General features: G+C 43.3%; 1 protein-coding gene across 1 annotated transcript in view; it reads left to right on the top strand.

Annotated features, from left to right (window-relative positions):
* The window catches only part of TTC26 (tetratricopeptide repeat domain 26), a 2,373,990-nt gene that overhangs the window by 1,742,792 nt on the left and 611,008 nt on the right, over positions 1-20,190 (top strand). The gene's annotated exons all lie outside the window — the stretch shown is intronic.

A 20,190-nucleotide genomic window follows, 5' to 3' on the forward strand; every position in this document is an offset into this window, starting at 1 on the left:
ATCGGGTCCCATGGAGGCTGTATTTTTTTACCTTTGAGAGGGCAATGATGACCTGGTCCCTACAGATAAGGGATGGAGGGCAGGTACTGGTGATGTCCTGATTTACTGATGAGGGACAGAGGGGAGATTTCACTGACTCTGTCAGCCAGTAGATTGGCTGTATCTACAGCATTTGTGTATGTGGTGTCCTTGACCATCAATTCTGAACAGATCTGTGAGCTTCCTTTGAGATTGCAGACATATGTAAAGAAGGCCTTATAATTGTCTCTAGTAGATGTGGCCAATTTGGACTCGAAGTTGGCTTTAGCGGATTTCACTAGTGCTCTTATTTGCTTGTTCAGGCAAAGGAGAGATTGCTTCCAATTGGGCACCTGCTCCTTCTTGCTCCTGGACAGCAATTTTTTCATTTTGTTATATGGTTTATTTATTGCAGATGTCCACCAGACAGGTTTACTCTTCCTTGTGGAGTATGATTTTTTCCTGTCAGGTATTCCTGATTCTATGCATCTATATAAATGCTCATATAGTACTTTGGTGTAGATTTGGGCATTGGTGCCAGTTTCTACAGTGGGTGAAGGGGCTGTGAAGCTGTTTATACCATCCCTCAGGAGGCTGTAATCAGCTTTGGAAAAGTATTTTTATTTGACCCTAGTCAGTGGGGGGGGAGGGTCAGAGGAGATGGTGACTTTGAAAGTCTGATCCTACCAGGGAGGCTGATACCGTAGGAGTGCTGCAGTGGTTACTCATGTTGGTTAATACCAAATCCAAGATATTATCACCTGTTGTGAGTGTATCAGCTAGCTGTTTCAAGGAATTTGCATTGACAAAATCAAAGAATCTCTGGGCATTTCTGTTCTGGCATGAGGAGTTTTTCCAATCCATGGTTGGGTAATTAAAGTCACCCAGGATCAGGGTAAAGGGTTGAATCTTGATAGATTTGAAGAGGTTCAGTTGGGTGGAGTGGGCATCTTGAGTCAAATTTGGGAGCCTGTAGCTAGCTATAATTTGAATAAGGGTCTTGTCAAAGGTTAACTACACCTGGAGTGTCTCCTGTGCATCATACTGTTTGACCAGCCTGAAGGTGTGTGTGTCTTTAATATATATTGAAACTCCATGTCCTTTGGCTTTGCTGCTCACATTTTGGGGTCTGAATGTATGATAGGATGAGTAACCAGTTAAGGCTGGGGTGCTCTCCACAACTTTGAACCAGGTTTCAGTGACTGCACAAATGTCAGCATTTTCCAGGGTTAATAATGCTTGCAATGAGTGCCGTTTCATGTGTAGACTCCTAGCATTTAGCAGCATAACCTATAATTTATGTTTTGTTGAAATTATGTTGGTAGTATCGACCTCATGATTTTTTTCTAAAAAAGGCACTATGGGGGAGGCAAGGACCTTTGCCAGAAGTCTGAAGCCCAGGTGAGACAGATGCATGCCATGCCATCTCTAGCAAAGCATTGTGGTCTTTCGATCATATCTTCCCAGGCTGTCAGGCACTGGATCCCCCTGGAATGACACCAGAAACTAAGTCAATTGTTAAAGTCAATCATTTTTTGTTTGTATTGAGACATCATTCTGGGTGATGGTAGAATGCCACTTGAGGCTAGGGGCATACCTTCCTGGGACACATATTCAGCGAGCTCAATCATGTCTCTCTTCATATAGTGCTGGGAGGTACATCTCAAGTCATTCACACCAACATGGACTATGACAGAGTCATGTGATGTGGCGGATTCTGGCACCTGACAAACAACTAACCGTGAGTTTCTCCTTATCCAGCCTTGTGAGAGGCACATCTGTGTGTCTCACAATGGAGTCTTCTACGACTAATATGTTGGGTTTATGGTTAGGCCTTAGTGATTGTGAACCAGTGGTGTGTGGACTATGCATGGTATGTGGTGTGGAGGATTGTGGAGTTCTCATGTGTTTTTGCCTCTGAGGCCTCCTTTGTTTGGGTTTGTTTTGTTGAGAACCTCCAGATATGTAGGTGTGTGTTGTGTAGTTGTGGGTGGTGTTTGAGGTGTAGTGATTGTGTTGACAACCTTCTTAGTGCCAGATATACTGGCATGTGAGGGAGAGAGCATAGACTCTAGCTTCTTTATTTAATTGCATCTCTCACAAATTGTGTTCCTAGGTGGTAGTAGTAGATGGTTTTCCGTGTACATGAGGCAGTTACTACAATGTCTCAGGATGCTCATATCAACCAGGCTGGCAGGAGGAACCGTAGGAAACTGTCCATCCATACTTGTCAGAATCTGAAGGAGAGAGGCCAGGCAGAGTTAAGGGGTAGGCCTAAAGCCCAAGTACTTAAATCAAAATTAAGAGGCTTAGAATAACACTTAAAATTTAAACAGGGTAAAAACAAGCAGTAATAAATTCAGCAGAGAAGATGCAATTGGACACATTAGAGAACAAGTAGCAGAAAAAAAACAAAACGAAGTGATAGAATAGGAGGAGAAAACACAAATACTGTTAAAGCAGTTGAATAAACATTGGAGTTATGGTCCCACTGTTGAAGTCATCATGGTGGCATTAGCCGCAGAGAAGGACATCTCGGAAGATAGTTTGTTGGTCCATCCCCCTAACAGGGAATCCAGGGTGTTGGACCAATTAGGGAAGTAGACCTATGCATAAGCCACCTTTGTGCTGACGTTGTTGAATTATCTGGCTTACTTGACAAGGTTTCAGTGGGACATTGTGTCTAAAGTATCAGGAGGAGTTAAAACAGAGCAGGTTCCACTGTCTCAAACGACTCTGAAGACACAATTTTCCAGATTACATTCTACTTCTAACATAGTGCAGCTGATGGCACATCCCAAGCTGCTGGTGCCAGCATTGCCATGTGTTGCCATGCTTGGATGAGGATGTGCAACTTTGCGGGCTGCTTTAAGGCATCCTGTATCTGTGCGCCTTTCGATGGCTCCTTGCTTTTTGGGCCAAAGGTGAAAGACACACTGACCAGGGGCAAACAAGATAAGAAGAAGCTGGTTGCCATTAGAGTGCATTTTGCCACTCCCTAATCGACCTTCTCTAGGAAACAGAAGGTGGCGCTAGTGTCTCTTCTTTAGAAAAGTGCAGCAGTCTTTTCAGGATGCTCCTACAGAGCAGGGTATGTGGTGTGGAGGGTTATCTTTGCGGCAGGAGAGGTAACCAGAATGAACGCTGCCTACATAGCAGAGGTGGTCTGCAAAACAAAAGGTCGACCAACTGTCCTGCTCTAGAGGTAGCCAGAGGTCACTTGGTTCTGTTCCTGGAAGCTTGAAAGGCCATCATCTCAGATGCATGGATGTTGAGTGTCACACCACCCCATCAGAGAAGGGGTATAGCTTTTGAAATTCAAAAGCTGTTACCAAATCAAGTCCTCCAAGAGATCCTATGATACCAACAAGAATCTGGGGTATATTCACTTCTTCTGCTTCCACCAGGTCCTTGGAAAAATCCAGAAAAAAAAACTTCTTCAGATCCTATATTTTTTTTTGGATCCTGCAACGAAGAAAAAAAAATTTCGAGTCCAGCCTCTTCTTCGAATTTGTCTAAGTCCAAATTCAGGTCCCTGGATCCGACAGTTTCTTCGGATCCAAAATCTCTGAAAAGCAAGAATTTGTCAGATCTGAAGACTTCGGATCACACACCTATTTTACCGTTTCTGCCTAGAACAAGGTACTCCTCTTCATTGGACCTGGTTTCATCTTGAGTACCTTCTCCCTTTTTGGAAAGACCAAAATATCCATCAGCTGTATCCACCGAATCATCTAGGAGTCTCACTGAAGAAGATGTAGAGAGGCTAGTGAGAAAGATCCTCTTGGTGCAGAGCTAGCCTGCCCTTTTCTCGGCTGCTACCCCACTGGGTCAGGAAACCCATACATCCATGACTCCTCCACTATCAAGTCCTTCTTTGATTCCTGTTCAGGTTTCAGAGCCCTCAGATCCGAGTCATCTGGCACTGTCTGCTTCGGATCAGGGGATTTTTGTATCCCTGGATCTCAGACTTGCTCTGAGCTCTTCAGTCCAGTCAGATCCAGAGAGCTCTTGGAAACAAATCTACCCCATCCGATCCAAGGTGCTGCAGTCAACGATAAAGGTTTTGAAGCCATCTCTGCATCTTGGAGCCTCAGCAGTGGTTAGTTTGGGTCTGACTTCAGCCTCAGGGTGGCTGTCCTTGGAGCAGAGTGGGACTATGAATCAGAGGCTTGACCTCTCGGATCTGGGTCCTTATCCCTCTCCAGGATGGTCTGCCTTTAGTTTTGGAGAAAGCTGTGTCTGCATCTTAGACCAGATGGTGCTTCGCCCATCGGATTTTATGTCTTTTTCTCTTCCAACTCTGCCCCTTGAGTCTCAACTATCCTCTTTACAGGGGCAGCTGATATCAAAACCCCAGAATTCCCACCAGGGTATCGCCTCCTGTTCGGATACCTATCCTGAGTATCCCACTGAGGAAGTCCCTAAGAAGAGGGCATGCAAGAGGAAACGTATAGATTCCCCTGAATCTGTCAGCAAGGACAGATTTTGATGAGGGTGAGGGGTCCCCATGGTCACCTTCTGGCAATGTTTCATTCGGAGACATCCTTGAGATCCTGAAACAGGTGGCTGGAAGCCCATTAACCAATCATCAGAGGAATCTGTGCTACTGGAGGCTTTTGGTACTGGCCTATCAATTTTCTGGGTGATCCCGCCTGCTGAAGAGCTTCTGGAATCGGTCTCGCAGTGGGCGTGGAAGGAATCTGACACCATTGAGCCCATTCCCAGGAAGCCAGATAAGATTATGACCCCCCTCCAGAAACTAAACAGTCTTGGTCAAAAGGTCCCCCTGTTGATGTCATGATCATGGCGGCGGCCACCAGAAAGGAACTTGCTGACTAAAGTACCTCTGTTTATCCCCTGACGAGGAGTCACAGGCAATGTACAGATTCAGGAAGGGTGTCTATTCTTCAGTGACCTTTGCCTCTGAACTATTTGGCACATTGTACTAGACTTCAGGGGGATCTGATTAAGGAACTTTCAGGTACCCTCACAGGAACTGTATCTGAAGAGGTGAAGGACTCCATCACTTGTCAGCTGGTGACCTACAATCAGTTTCCAACTTGTCAATGAGGCTTATTTCTAATGTGGCAGAAGAATCTCAAGGGCAGTGGAGACATGCCTGGATGCATTTGTGTGATTATGTGGAGCCTTTTAAGTCTACATTCGTCAGTGCTCCTTTTGACAGCACCTCATTTTTTGGCCCCAAAGTAAGAAATACATTGTTCAGTTGTGAGAAGGCTGGGAAGACCCTTTCTGCTGTGGGCATACATTTTTCCATTCCCTTAGAGATCCTTTTTGGGGAATCATTGAGGTGTTGGAAAGATGTGGTTCAAAAAATCACAAGGATCTTTCCAGGACAAACATGGAGGATCTTCCCCCATAGGCAGAAAAGGAAGTTTAAATTGTAGACTCCATCCTTTATAGCAGATGAGGCCCGCAACATCAAGGGTCAAGAGAATCTTTCTTTGGCAAACCCTTTCAGTGCTCCAGAAAGGAGGACCAATTGTCCCCCTCTGGAGGCAATCGGTGGTCATTTGTCTCTGCAACTGGAGAGCCTACCTAGATACAACAAATGATACTTGGATGCAGAGGATTGTATCCAGAGTAAATATAATTTCCATTTTCTCTTCTTCCTCTAAATTCCAGAAAAATCCCTGAGGGTTCCACCCAGTCAGAGAGAACAAACAGCCATTCAAATACAAAAGCTGCTAAACAAATGAGTCATGCAAGAGCCCCCCCCCCCCCCCAGATCAGAAAGGATCTGGAATTTGCTCTAGATTATTTTAGTGCCAAAGAAAACAGGGGACTGGATCTCAGCAATCTGTACAACTTTGTTCGGAAGACAAAGTTCTAGATGGTCACAGTTCAGTCCATTCTTCCATTTTTGGAAAAAGTCAACTGGATGTGCTCAGATCATCTCCAGGATATGCACTGTCATATAAAAATGAACAGACCATCCAAGAAATGTTTACACTTCTGGATGGGAGCCAGTCATTACCAGTTCAGAGCACTGCCCTCTGGTCTCACTACAGCCCCCAGGGTGCTCACCAAATGAATGGCAGAGGTAGCATCTCACCTGAGCATACCTCCCAACTGTACTGAATTACTCTGTTTTTTACTGAGTTTTGTGGTCCAAATAATGGGGTGCCACAATTCCCAAATGGCACCCCCTTCATTTCCAGATTTCCAGGCTGTTTTATTTGAATTTTGTTTTTCTGGCTTTTTGAGCTGACGTCATCATGCACGTGATGATGACAGCTCCATGAAACCGCCTGCTAGCTTGCCAGAATTGAGCTCAATGTATGTGCTGTGAAGTGAAGATTGGGGAAAGATGGCGAAGGCTGCCAGCCTAGTCAAATAGACTTTGATACATAATTCTATCATTTGTGTGTGTATGTATATATATATATATATATATATATATATATATATATATGGGTCACCTTCAGATGCCCGAAATCGCATTTCACCGACACGGAATCCGACGGGTCGAAAACACCGACAACGCAGATGTTCGACAAGGTGAGAACCCGACGGACTCGGTAAGTGTGCGATAGAGTGAGGGATTTAGTTTTAGGGAGCGGACAGGTAAGTGTGCGATAGTGAGGGACTGTGGGTTTAGGGGTGGGTTAAGTGAGTTAGGGTTAGGGTGCAGGTAGGGTGTGTGTGCGATAGTGAGGGACTGTGGGTTTAGGGGTGGGTTAAGTGAGTTAGGGTTAGGGTGCAGGTAGGGTAAGTGTGCGGTAGTGTCGGACCTTAGGGTTAGGGTTTGGGTTAGGGATAGTGGATATGTTATGTAGTGTACTGTGTTGTTTACGTGTAGTGTGTTGGTGTAATGGTATTCGTGTTTTGCGTTGTCGGTATTTTTGTTGTCGGTCTTTTAGTGTCGGTGATTTGTGTGTCGGTTTGGTGTTTCGGGCATCTGCAGGTGATCCATATCTATATATATAAATATATATATATATATATATATATATATATATATATATATATATATACACACACACATACATATATATATATATATATATATATATATATATATATATATATATATATACACACACACATACACACATATATATATATATGTATATATATATATATATGTATATGTATATATATATATATATATATATATATATATAAATGTAAAATACAGGCTTGTGTTCTTAAATGAAAGAAAACACTGTAAAATGTGAACTTCAAGATTGTTGCAACATTGCCATCTGCTGTAAGGAAAACCAATCCAAGCATTTCAAATGTTTTTTGATGTTACAATTATCTAAATGGTGGTGCCGAAGTGACTGGCCGAACACATTCTTTCTATTGTCTTAACTTAAGGAATAATTGTTAGAGTATACATGTGAAATGTCTTTTATTGTTGTAGTTTCCTGAGCAGGTGATAGATTGCTAAATAATACATTTTTGTGGCCTGGGAACTCCGGACTAAGTGTCAAAATGATGTAATGTGAATACTAGGAAAACCTAAGTGTCAAAATGATGTAATTTGAGAGGGCTGTAGCAGAGCTGTTTGTTAGTGTTTTAAAAACTATTGTTCAGTGAGAGACTGGAGGCATTTTGTCTTGGACCATCAACCCCAGCACTGCTTATGCTCTTTATGATGGATTATAGCACTGTGTTTTCTCTTAAGGATAGCTAAAGATTATATAGTTAAATTAAGTGTTTTTATCTCTGTCTGCACTTAAGGGAAATTGTACTTTACTGTGTGTATTTGTTAACCTTTCCTCTTCTATGAGGCGACCTCCCTGGTGTTAGTGATGAGGATTGAGGCTCCTTGATTGCTTGGCCAGGACACGGTCGTCACATATCTGGTGGCAGTGGTTGGGATAAGATATCCTCACATATCTGTTTGGCAGTGGTTGGGATACGATATCCTCACACATCTGTTTGGCAGTGGTGGGATATCCACATCACATATTAATTAGTTGGCAAATGCTAATTGGCTTGCAGTGGTGTGGGTAGAGTGAATCCTGTAGCTTATGTACAGTGATCTCTGAAAGTGTTGTGTGCTTTAAATCAGCCACGCAGTGTATTAGAGTTCAGATCACAATTGTTTTATTTCTTTTGTTAGGTTAGTTAGGGTGAGCAGTCAGCATAGGAGTATGGAAAGCTGACAAGGAGTCAGCTGGTGGAGATGTGCCAGGCTAGGGGACTGGTGCATGGAAACCTGACTAAGGCAGACCTGATTGCAGCTTTGGTTACAGCTGCATCAGAAAACAGCATCCAGGAGGACAATCAGACTGGCAGTGGAGATACAATATCCTCGGAGAATGGACAGCTCAACCTTTCTGCGAAGGACAATCAGACTGGCAGTGGAGATACAATATCCTCGGAGAATAGACGGATCAACCTTTCTGCAGTGGGCTTAAAAATCCAGCTGGCGCTAAAGAGACTTGAGTTGTTGGCCAGGCATTTGGAGATAGAAGCCAAAGAGAAGGAGCATCAGAGGAAGCATGAGAGGGAAATGCAGACTCTTTGCCAGAGTCATGAAGGTAATGGGGAAGGGAGTAACTGGACCCCAGAAGCGCAACAGGTCAGTACATTTCTTCTGCAATTTAAAGAGGGGGATAATTTTGATAGTTTAATTCACATGTTTGAAAGGATATGCAAACAGTATAGTGTTGCCCAAAGGCTCTGGGTACGGTTCTTGAACCCCTTACTCCATGGGAAAGCTGTAACTTGTATATCACAAATGCCTGACTCTGTTTTGATTATACTGTTGTAAAGAAATGTCTGTTAGAATGTTTTAAGCTAACACCTGAAATGTATAGGAAAAAGTTTCGTGATCATAGACGCAAGGCAGATTTATTTATTTATTTATTTATTTATATTTGTTGACCGGGAGTGAAAATGTATGTGAATATGTTGCTGAACTGAGCACTTATTTTCATAGCTGGGTGACTAGATGTCAGGTCACCACTTTTGAAGGGCTGGCAGACCTTTTGGTGAGGGAACAAGCCCTTAGCACTTTGCCTGAGGACATGAGGATCTGGTTAGCTGATAGTGTGCTACTTCGGATGAGTTGGGGAAGAAGGGATACCTATACCTGGCCAGCAGGGCAGCCCTGCACAGGAAGGGGACCCCCAGTACTGCTCATGGGTCTAAAGGAACCCATGGTGGGCAGCACAGACTGCCCCAACAGAATCCACCAGTAGCAGGGGAAGCCACTAGTCTAGGTACACGTCCAGGAGCTAGGGTTAAATGTTTTGAATTCAACCAGTGGGACCATGTGGCATACAGATGTCCACAGTGGCAAGGTGGGGAACCAAAGCTGAGGGAGCCAGTAAGTGGGAAAGACAAAATGCCAGTAGTGGGTTGTGTTTAGACAACCGGGGTATGGAAATACCAACCTGCAGATGTCCTCAGAGGGATGCATTTTGATGAGGCAGTACCATATACTTATGCAGTTATACGCAGTGAGGCTAGGAGACAAGCATGTGGGTCTGGTAGCCTGGGGGAGACCCAGACAGACTGCATACTTGCAGCCAGGTCTGCTGAGGTGGTTACTTATGGGAGGGAGCTACTCTGTAGCAGTGAAACTGAATGTGAGCCACAGCTGCTTGTGGGTACTGATGTTCCCTTGGACAGGCTAACTGCAAGGGTAGAGGTGAGTAGTAGTACCCAGGCTGACAGTGAGGCACCACTGTCAGAGGATGCCAGACTTCCTGTGGAAGAGGAGCTGGGAATGGTTAAAAGGAGAGAGTTGAGACAGGCTCAGCTCTCAGACCCTACATTGCAAGGCCTGAGGCAGGTAGCTAGGGAGGCACCTGATTCTCAAGGGAAGGGGGAGTCTGTATACTGGGACAAAGGGTTACTATACAGAGAGTGGACCCCTGAGGGAGGGCTAGAAGGTGAGAGAGTACAGCAGTTGGTAGTGCCTAGAGCCTACTATCTGGCGCTTCTAGCTATAGCCCATGATATTCCCTTTGCAGGTCATATGGTCATAAAACGTACAAAGATGCATATTATGCAAAACTTCTTTTGGCCTGGAATTTCCAGAGATGGAACAGGGTACTGCAGGACCTGTGAGCAGTGCCAAAAGGTAGTCAAGGCAGGATACATGGTGAGAGCTTCTTTGATGCCTTTGCCTGAAATTGAGAAGCCACTTCAGAGGGTAGCTATGGATATTGTGGGTCCTCTGAGTACCCCAAGTTCCACAGGGAAAAGGTATTTCCTAGTGGTAGTGGATTATGCTACACGATACCCTGAGGCAGTGGCTTTGTCCTCCATTAAGGCAGAGAAGTTGGCAAATGCTTTGTTAGAGATTTTCAGCAGGGTAGGTTTCCCAAAAGAAATACTGACTGACCAAGGTGCCAATTTCATGTCAGACCTGCTGGCTTATCTGTGGAAGTCCTGTAGGGTGAAGCACATGAAGACCACCCCCTACCACCCCCAGACTAATGATCTTGTTGAGAGGTTAAACTCTACAATCAAGTCCACACTACAGGCATTTGCAGATCAGTTTAAGAGGGAGTGGGACAAATATTTGTCCCATCTGTTTGCTTACAGAGATGTTCCACAGGAATCCACAGGTTTTTCACCCTTTGAGTTGCTGTATGGGCATAGGGTGAGGGAACCTCTAGATTTAATTCGAGATGAGTGGGAAGGTGAGTGTGAGTCTCACAAGGAGTCTGTTGTGGCATACGTCCTAAACCTAAAGCCAGTAAGTGGGAAAGACAAAATGCCAGTAGTGGGTTGTGTTTAGACAACCGGGGTATGGAAATACCAACCTGCAGATGTCCTCAGAGGGATGCATTTTGATGAGGCAGTACCATGTACTTATGCAGTTATACGCAGTGAGGCTAGGAGACAAGCATGTGAGTCTGGTAGCCTGGGGGAGACCCAGACAGACTGCATACTTGCAGCCAGGACTGCTGAGGTGGTTACTTATGGGAGGGAGCTACTCTGTAGCAGTGAAACTGAATGTGAGCCACAGCTGCTTGTGGGTACTGATGTTCCCTTGGACAGGCTAACTGCAAGGGTAGAGGTGAGTAGTAGTACCCAGGCTGACAGTGAGGCACCACTGTCAGAGGATGCCAGACTTCCTGTGGAAGAGGAGCTGGGAATGGTTAAAAGGAGAGAGTTGAGACATGCTCAGCTCTCAGACCCTACATTGCAAGGCCTGAGGCAGGTAGCTAGGGAGGCACCTGATTCTCAAGGGAAGGGGGAGTCTGTATACTGGGACAAAGGGTTACTATACAGAGAGTGGACCCCTGAGGGAGGGCTAGAAGGTGAGAGAGTACAGCAGTTGGTAGTGCCTAGAGCCTACTATCTGGCGCTTCTAGCTATAGCCCATGATATTCCCTTTGCAGGTCATATGGTCATAAAACGTACAAAGATGCATATTATGCAAAACTTCTTTTGGCCTGGAATTTCCAGAGATGGAACAGGGTACTGCAGGACCTGTGAGCAGTGCCAAAAGGTAGTCAAGGCAGGATACATGGTGAGAGCTTCTTTGATGCCTTTGCCTGTAATTGAGAAGCCACTTCAGAGGGTAGCTATGGATATTGTGGGTCCTCTGAGTACCCCAATTCCACAGGGAAAAGGTATTTCCTAGTGGTAGTGGATTATGCTACACGATACCCTGAGGCAGTGGCTTTGTCCTCCATTAAGGCAGAGAAGTTGGCAAATGCTTTGTTAGAGATTTTCAGCAGTGTAGGTTTCCCAAAAGAAATACTGACTGACCAAGGTGCCAATTTCATGTCAGACCTGCTGGCTTATCTGTGGAAGTCCTGTAGGGTGAAGCACATGAAGACCACCCCCTACCACCCCCAGACTAATGATCTTGTTGAGAGGTTAAACTCTACAATCAAGTCCACACTACAGGCATTTGCAGATCAGTTTAAGAGGGAGTGGGACAAATATTTGTCCCATCTGTTGTTTGCTTACAGAGATGTTCCACAGGAATCCACAGGTTTTTCACCCTTTGAGTTGCTGTATGGGCATAGGGTGAGGGAACCTCTAGATTTAATTCGAGATGAGTGGGAAGGTGAGTGTGAGTCTCACAAGGAGTCTGTTGTGGCATACGTCCTAAACCTCAGGACAAGGCTCAGGGAACTCATGGGCTTAGCCCAGGAGAACCTGGCAGAAGCCCAACAACAGAAAAAGGTGTGGTATGACAGGAATGCTCGAGCTAGAGAATATGCTGTGGGGCAGCAGGTAATGGTTCTCATTCCTGTCAGACAACAAGCTGCAAGCAGCTTGGGAGGAACCCTACAAGGTGGTAATAAAGGTAAGTGATGTTAACTACATGGTGGAAGTGCTAGGCAGACGGCAGGGGCACAAATTGTACCATGTTAACATGATGAAACCTAACCATGATAGGGAGGCCCTTGTGCTGAGCATTTGCAGTGGATTGCAGGAGGAGTCTGAGGAAGATCTGGGGTCTGATCTCCTCAGTGAGGCTCGGGCTGACACCTAGGTGGAAGGGGTAGCAATGTCCCAGCAGCTATCTCCTACCCAGGTTCGAGAAATCCGGGCAGTGTTGCAGGAATCTGGGGACATGTTCACTGGGAAACCAGGGAGCACCCACCTGGTGCAGCACCAGGTGGATACAGGACCCCAAAGGCTTATTAGGCAGGCCCCTTATAGGGTGCCTGAGAGAGTCAAACAGACTCTGAGGGAAAGAGGTACAGGAGATGTTGGAACTAGGGGTGATTCAAGAGTCCAACAGTCCCTGGGCCTCGCCAGTGGTACTGGTGCCAAAGAAGGATGGCAGCACCAGGTTCTGTGTGGATTACAGGAAATTAAATAGTCACACAGAGTTAGATGCTTTCCCCATGCCTACGGCAGACGAGGCCCTAGAGCAGCTGGGTGGGGCTAAATATCTTACAACCATTGATCTTACCAAGGGTTACTGGCAGGTGCCCTTGACTCCCGGTGCTAGTGAGAAGTCAGCCTTTGTGACTCCTTTTGGCTTGTACGAATTCACAAAGATGCCCTTTGGGACGAAGAATGCCACAGTGAATTTCCAGAGACTGGTGAATAGTATCCTAGCAGGAGCAGGAGGGTTTGCCCTTGCTTACTTAGATGATATTGCCATCTACAGCCATTCTTGGACAAAGCACCTTCAGCATGTCAGGGAGGTGCTGGGCAGACTACAGAGGGCAGGGCTGACCATTAAGCCGAGCAAATGTCAGGTGGGTATGGCAGAGGTCTCCTACCTAGGACATAGAGTGGGGAGTGGTAAGATAAGGCCAGAACCTGCCAAAGTGGAAGCTATTCAGGCATGGCCTGCACCTGTTACCAAAAAGCAGGTGAGGGCATTCTTAGGGACAGCAAGGTACTACAGAAAGTTCGTCCCTAGTTATAGTGCTATAGCTGCTCCCCTCACAGACCTGACAAGGAAGAACAGGCCAGATAAAGTATTGTGGACCCCAGCATGTGAGCTGGCATTTCAGAAGCTTAAAGAAGCTTTGGGAGGACCCCCTGTGTTAGCCAGTCCAGATTACAGCAAATAATTTGTTGTGCAAGTGGATGCTTCGAACCATGGGGTGGGGGCTGTACTTAGCCAGATTTCTTCAGGGGGGAAGAGCACCCAGTTGTTTATCTCTGTCATAGGCTCCAACCCAGGGAGGAATGCTATGCAGCTGTAGAAAAGGAATGTCTAGCCATAGTGTGGGCATCGCAGAAACTTCAACCTTATCTGTATGGAAGAAAATTCACTGTAATGACAGATCACAACCCACTAACATGGTTAAACAAAGCCAATCAGCAAAATGCCAAATTGCTAAGATGTAGCCTGGGGTTGCAAGCATATATGTTAGTGCAGCACCGCAGTGGGAGTAGCAGTGCCAATGCAGATGGGATCTCAAGACAGGGAATACCTAACCCTCTCAAGCGGTGTTTCTCAAGGGTCACTTGAAGAACTAGCTTGAGTTCTCCAGGGGGGAAGAGATGTGAAGATTGGGGAAAGATGGGCGAAGGCTGCAAGCCTAGTTAAATAGAATTTGATACATAATTCTATCATTTGTATATATAAATGTAAAATACAGGCTTGTGTTCTTAAATGAAAGAAAACACTGTAAAATGTGGACTTCAAGATTGTTGCAACATTGACATCTGCTGTAAGGAAAACCAAGCCAAGCATTTCAAATGTTCTTTGAAGTTACATTTATCTAGATGGTGGTGTCGAAGCGACTGGCAGAAAACATTATTTCTATTGTCTTAACTTAAGGAATAATTGTTAGAGTATACATGTGAAATGTCTTTTATTGTTGTAGTTTCCTGAGCAGGTGTTAGATTGCTAAATAATGCAGTTTGTGGCCTGGGAACTCCAGACTAAGTGTCAAAATGATGTAATGTGAATACTGGGAAAACCTAAGTGTCAAAATTATGTCATTTGAGAGGGCCTTAGCAGAGCTTTTTGTTAGTGTTTTAAAAACTATTGTTCAGTAAGAGACTGGAGGCATTTTGTCTTGGACCATCAACCCCAGCACTGCTTATGCTCTTTATGTATGCAAGTAGGATTATAGCACTGTTTTCTCTTAAGGATAGCTAAAGATTAGAAAGTTAGATTAAGTGTTTTTCTTTGACATCAGACCTGCCCTACTGTATTATTTTAAGTTTCTGTGTGATCTCTGAACTCTTAGATATGTCTGTGGTGTAGTAGTATTGTCTTGTGTTTTAATTATTTATTATTAAATATTTTAAAACCTTTACCTGTGGCTGGTTTGTGTAGAGATAAGTTAAGCTCTGGAGTACATTGCATATTTATAGAGTTTATGGTACTAAGCCACTCTAATAAGCCTTAGGCTGAATAGTCACATTACCAATTGGATAATAATACTGCACAGTAATAATTGGACACCCTTTTAAGAGCCTTTGGGTAGCTGATAATTGTTAGCTGATGGTGGCAGAAATTACTACCGTATAGTCTGGGTAAAGGGGCACAGCTGGAGAATCTGTGTCAGCCTTTCCCAGGAGTGTCTGTGAAGTTGCATAAATACTTATACTCAGTGTGTTTGGTGTGTCAGCTACCTGGACAGGGACATGAAGCACTGGTGGGACAGAGAGGGTACTGGAGGTTAGCTTGCCAGCTAGGCTGAGATCTAGACCATATAGCTGTGCCAGTGGGGAGTCTTATTGTGGACCTGGAGAGCAAGGGAGCAACCAGCCCCAGACTGACTGTGATCTCTTGATCTCTGTGTGCACTTAAGGGAAATTGTACTTTACTGTGTGTATTTGTTATCCTTTCCTCTTCTGTGAGACAACCTCCCTGGTGTTAGTGGTGAGGATTGAGGCTCCTTGATTGCTGGGCCAGGGGTATGGTCATCACACATGCATTCATTTCCGGCCAGCCACCAGGGGATTGGAACTCCTTAGTTGTTAATGGCGGAATAAAGCTACTGCAGCCTGCAGAGTTAAGTTTTCCTAAGCTGAAAGCCATGAGCCCAGAATGGACAGCTGCAGAGGTAATGCTGCTGATAATTACTTGAGATTGAGAAGCAATGCTGCTTGCAAGGTGGTTTTCTGAGAATGTCCATGAGGCTAGATCTAAAGAGTGTGTAATTAGTTGTTGTTGAGAGAAGCAATGGTGCTGCCGTTCGTAGATTACAAGCAGTGGTGATGCCATTCGTAATTTAGAAGCAAGGGTGGTGCCGTTCATAGTTTAGAAGCAATGGTGCTGCCATTTGTAGTTTAGAAGTTGTAATAGTTTGACAAAGCCTAATTTTGTTGTAAATATTTTGTCTTGGGCACTGAACAATGCTTCCAGTATCATTAGTTTGCAACAAAATTGGCATAAGGGAAAAAATGTGGCTAACTTAACTAAACACCATGAACCTAACAAAAATTCTTGAAATCTTCCTAGTTTCAGTAATAAACCTGATCAGACACTGAGAAAAAGCAAAGCACATACACTATTTTTGTCTCACTGCCATGATGAAAAATAGCCTTGTCTTCTACTATTTTATAGGTAAAAAAACAAGGAAACAGTGGCCTGAATTCTAAAAGAATGCACCAGCAAATTGTGCTTGCTGGATGAGAAGGAAGGTTTTTTTTTTTAAATTGGATATTGGGAATGGGTCTGCCCAAGAATGTTTGCACTCTTCCTAATCTGCATATACCATTTAACATAGGACATACTCTTTCTTTAAGAATTATAACCATTTGACATTTTGGTGAAAACATGCAGTAGTACCTTTCCCATAATATAAAGGAATGCAGTCCATTCTATACTTCGCAAAACCAGACAATGAAAAGTTAAGTTTATGGCAGCCTTAACGAGTTTAAGCAGCATTTAGGAAAAACATATTTCAGCAAGTGTTTTTCATATCTCTTTATTACCATTGACAAGTTAGTTATTGTCTAGTGCAAGCAGGCCATGTGAAACAATTTACTTCATTGCCATTCTGTTTAATTGAACAGCATATTCTAGTACTGTCTCCAGAGGAAATATATTTTTAAAAAGTCTGTCTGTTTACTTGAGCTTCAGTGGTAATAGCCTGTAAGTATGGATTTTGATCATGATATTGCATGAAACTGGAATGTCTTGTAGTGTATTCTTGTCAGACTTTATAATTATAGTGATCTGGCTTCTCAGTTACTCTAAGGGAAAACATCAAGTTCCAAAACATCATTAAATAATCTGCACAAAAAGTATGTTTTAATGAGTTAAATAAGTCATCAGAAAAATACAATTCCTCAGTTTTTAAGAAAATTTTCCTGTACCTCCTGATTTGATTAACTTTTGATTGTCTGGCAGTTCGTTGATAACAAGCTGCTTCCTGTGGTCCAGAGTTTGATTCCCTCACCCTCCACTGTCTAACTGTATGACTTTGAGAGTATATATATATATATATATATATATATATATATATATATATATATATATATATATATATATATATATATATATATCTGTGTGTGTGTCCTAGTTGTTACAACGAAAGCACCGTTCATCAAACCGTAGTTTCGCGGGCCCACTTTAGCGAAAGTGCATTTTATCAAAAATGCACTTTCGCTAAAGAAAACCAAATAAAAAAAAAACATGCAGTTTGCATTGTAACGTTAGGTGTACATCAACGTGTAGTGTTGATATACAACTAAGCAAACTCTTGTTGAGATCGTGGTACAGTGGGGATAAGGGAATATTCCCTTTTCCCCACTGTAGTGCAATGATGGAGTGAGAATATTAAAGTAGGGGGTGTGGGGGGGGGCATAATAGTGTTTAGTGTGTTTTTTTTGTTTTTATTTGCTTTTTATTTTATTTTTCCGCGAAAGTGCATTTTCGATATAATGCACTTTCGCGGAAGTGAGTTATAATACGGTTCGATGAACCGTATTTTTGATAAAACAATGTAGACCCATATATATATATATATATATATATATATATATATATATATATACATATACACATATATATAAATTGTGTGTGTGGAAGTAGACTTTTATGATGGAAATTTTCTGAATTGGTCAGTATTATCATTATTGGTTCATGCATTTTGTTTCATTGCCTACTGGGAAAATGTTCAAACAATAAATTTAAAATGCGCTCTAAATCTAACAAGTGTGCTGTATTGTACAAGGAATATAATGTAATAAAGTCAGGAAGGTGTATCAAAGAACACATGTATGTTTCTTGTTTTGTGTGCAAGGGGCCTATAATTTGGAAACAGCCCAAACATAATCTTTATCCACCACTGGCCAGATGCATTTTCTTTGGATGTGCTGTGGGCTTCAATGCTGTTTCAATGAATGTGAGTTTCAATGACAAAGAAGTTTTAATGCTAAGTCTATTTTCATTGTGAGACAGTATTGCTTTGTTTAGCAGATATCTATTAGTGATTGTGCATTGTGCTATAAAATGTAAATATAAAATCCAAATAATCATTGTAAAAGTAAAGCAGTATGCACATTAGTGTTTATGGTCATGGGGTGAAATAGCCAGGTAATGGGACATTGGAATGGTTGCAGGGGGACTCTGGTGCTATAGTTTGGTTGTCTGTTCTTCAGTTTGTTTGAAAGCTGATATCCCACAATTCCATTGGAGTGGGCGGGGTTACGTAATTATGCATGCAAACTTTATTTTAATCAGTGTACAGATTTGTACCTATTTTTCATGGGCCTTGTCCAGATTTTTGATGTTTCCAGGTTGAGAGGTATGCACCTGAGACTGCACAGATTCCTGGTGATTCCTTACTTCGATGACTGGCTCATCTCCACCCTGACCACGCATCAGCTCGTTATAGCAAGAGAAGAAGTAATCCATACTTGTGCATGGTTAGGCATAATCATAAATTTCAAAAATATCACATCTTCAACCAACTCAAACTATAGAGTTCATAGGAGCACTGCTTAACACAAGATCAGCAGTAGCTTCCCTTCCCCTCTTCAGAATTTGAACTTTAAGTTTACAAGTCAACAAGATACTTTGCAGTATCTCACTCCCAGCTCACCTAGTCCTACACTTGGTTCGATGGTGGCAGCAATAACCCTTGTTCCACTGGCCAGGTTCTACATGATGATTCTTTAGTGGATGCTGGCATCTCAATGGTCGATACTTCAGCTACCCATATCTGCTTGAATACAGTTCACAGACTCATGCAAAAAAGATCTGAGGTGGTGGACCCAGTCAAAACAACTGATACAGGGCTGTTTATTTTTCCTTTTTCAACCCAAGGCCATAGTGACCACGGATGCTTCCCAGCTGGGATGGAGGGGCATTACCTGGGAAAGACCGTCCAAGGCATGTGGTCCCTCAAAGAGGAACATTTGCATATAAAAGTTCTGGAGATGAGAGCAGTGCTTCTATTGTTACAAGCCTTTCAGGAAGCTCTGCCATCAGGAGTGATTGCAGTACAAACAGACAATATGTCTATGGTTTGATACATCAGCAAACAGGGAAGAACCAAATCATACTCCTTATGTTGAGAAGTGCTAAGGGTGTGGCAATAGGCAGTGTCTTCCAGCAGCTTTCTCTTAACAATGCACATTCCAGGGAAGTCCAGTGTGCTGGCAGACAAACTGAGCAGGTGCATTCTGTTACCTCACAAATGGTCCCTCAATCAGAAAATAGTGGGAATGATTTTCCGCAAGTGGGGCCAGCCTTGCTGCAGTCTGTTTGCATCTCCCCTAAACAATAAGTGCAACAGCTACTTTGCACTCATCCCCCCACAAGGGGAGTCACTGAGGGATGCTCTTTTCCATGAGTGCCCCCACGGGGTGACTCTACACATGTCACTGATCCCTCAAGTACCAAATTTCCTTTAGAAAGATGCCAAGTTGAAAAATATGGTTATTCTCATTGCACCCTTTTGGCCTCGACAAATTTGGTTCTCCTTCCTTTGGCCTCATTTGATCCAACAACCTTGGATTCTGGATCCAACTCCAGACCTGCTTTTTCACCCAACAGACATGACTCATCTGGACCTTCCAAATCTCAAGCTGACTAGTTTCTCCATTTCCAGTAATAACCAGGTACACTATGCTCTCTTCCCCTGTTTGTCAATTTTTATTATCTTCACTCAAACTATCTACAAGGAAAGTTTATGCTAGCAAATAGAAAAGATTTGTACACTGGGCACTTTGAAATATTGTGGAACCCTTTTCTGCTCCAGTTCACACTATCCTAGAATTCTTGGCATTGTTTTTTAATCAAGGGACCAGTTCTTCCACAGTAAAGGTCCAGTTAGCTGTGATTTCCAATTTCCATTTTGGTCTCAGTGGCTCTTCCCTTGCTTCCCATAGACTTTATAAGGCTGTTGTACAAGGAACACTTCTGTTGAGACCCCCTCCCCCATTAAAGATCCTACTCCTACATGGGACTTAACATTGTTACTACAAGCTTTGGTCCTTCTACCCTTCAGACCGGCACATACATGTGATCTAAAATTTCTGTCCTGGAAGATTTTGTTTCTGGTGACCATTACTTCTGCCAGACTGATTTCATAAATTCAGTCCCTGTCTGTAAAACCTCAATACTAAGTTTTCATAAGGATAGAGTTAATTTGTGAACAAATGCATCCTTTTTGCCAAAAGTGATATCAGATTCCAACATTGACCAATCTTTTAGTCTACCAGTTTTCTTCCCAAATTATTCAAACAAAGATGAATATTTGTTGCATTTAGTGGATGTGCATAGGCAATTGCATTTTGTTTACATAGAGCAAAAGACTACAGAAATTCAGATCAGTTGTTTTC

This window comes from Protopterus annectens, chromosome 1.part1 (assembly GCF_019279795.1).
Source record: "Protopterus annectens isolate FY-2018-M chromosome 1.part1, PAN1.0, whole genome shotgun sequence".
Lineage (NCBI taxonomy): Eukaryota > Metazoa > Chordata > Ceratodontiformes > Protopteridae > Protopterus > Protopterus annectens.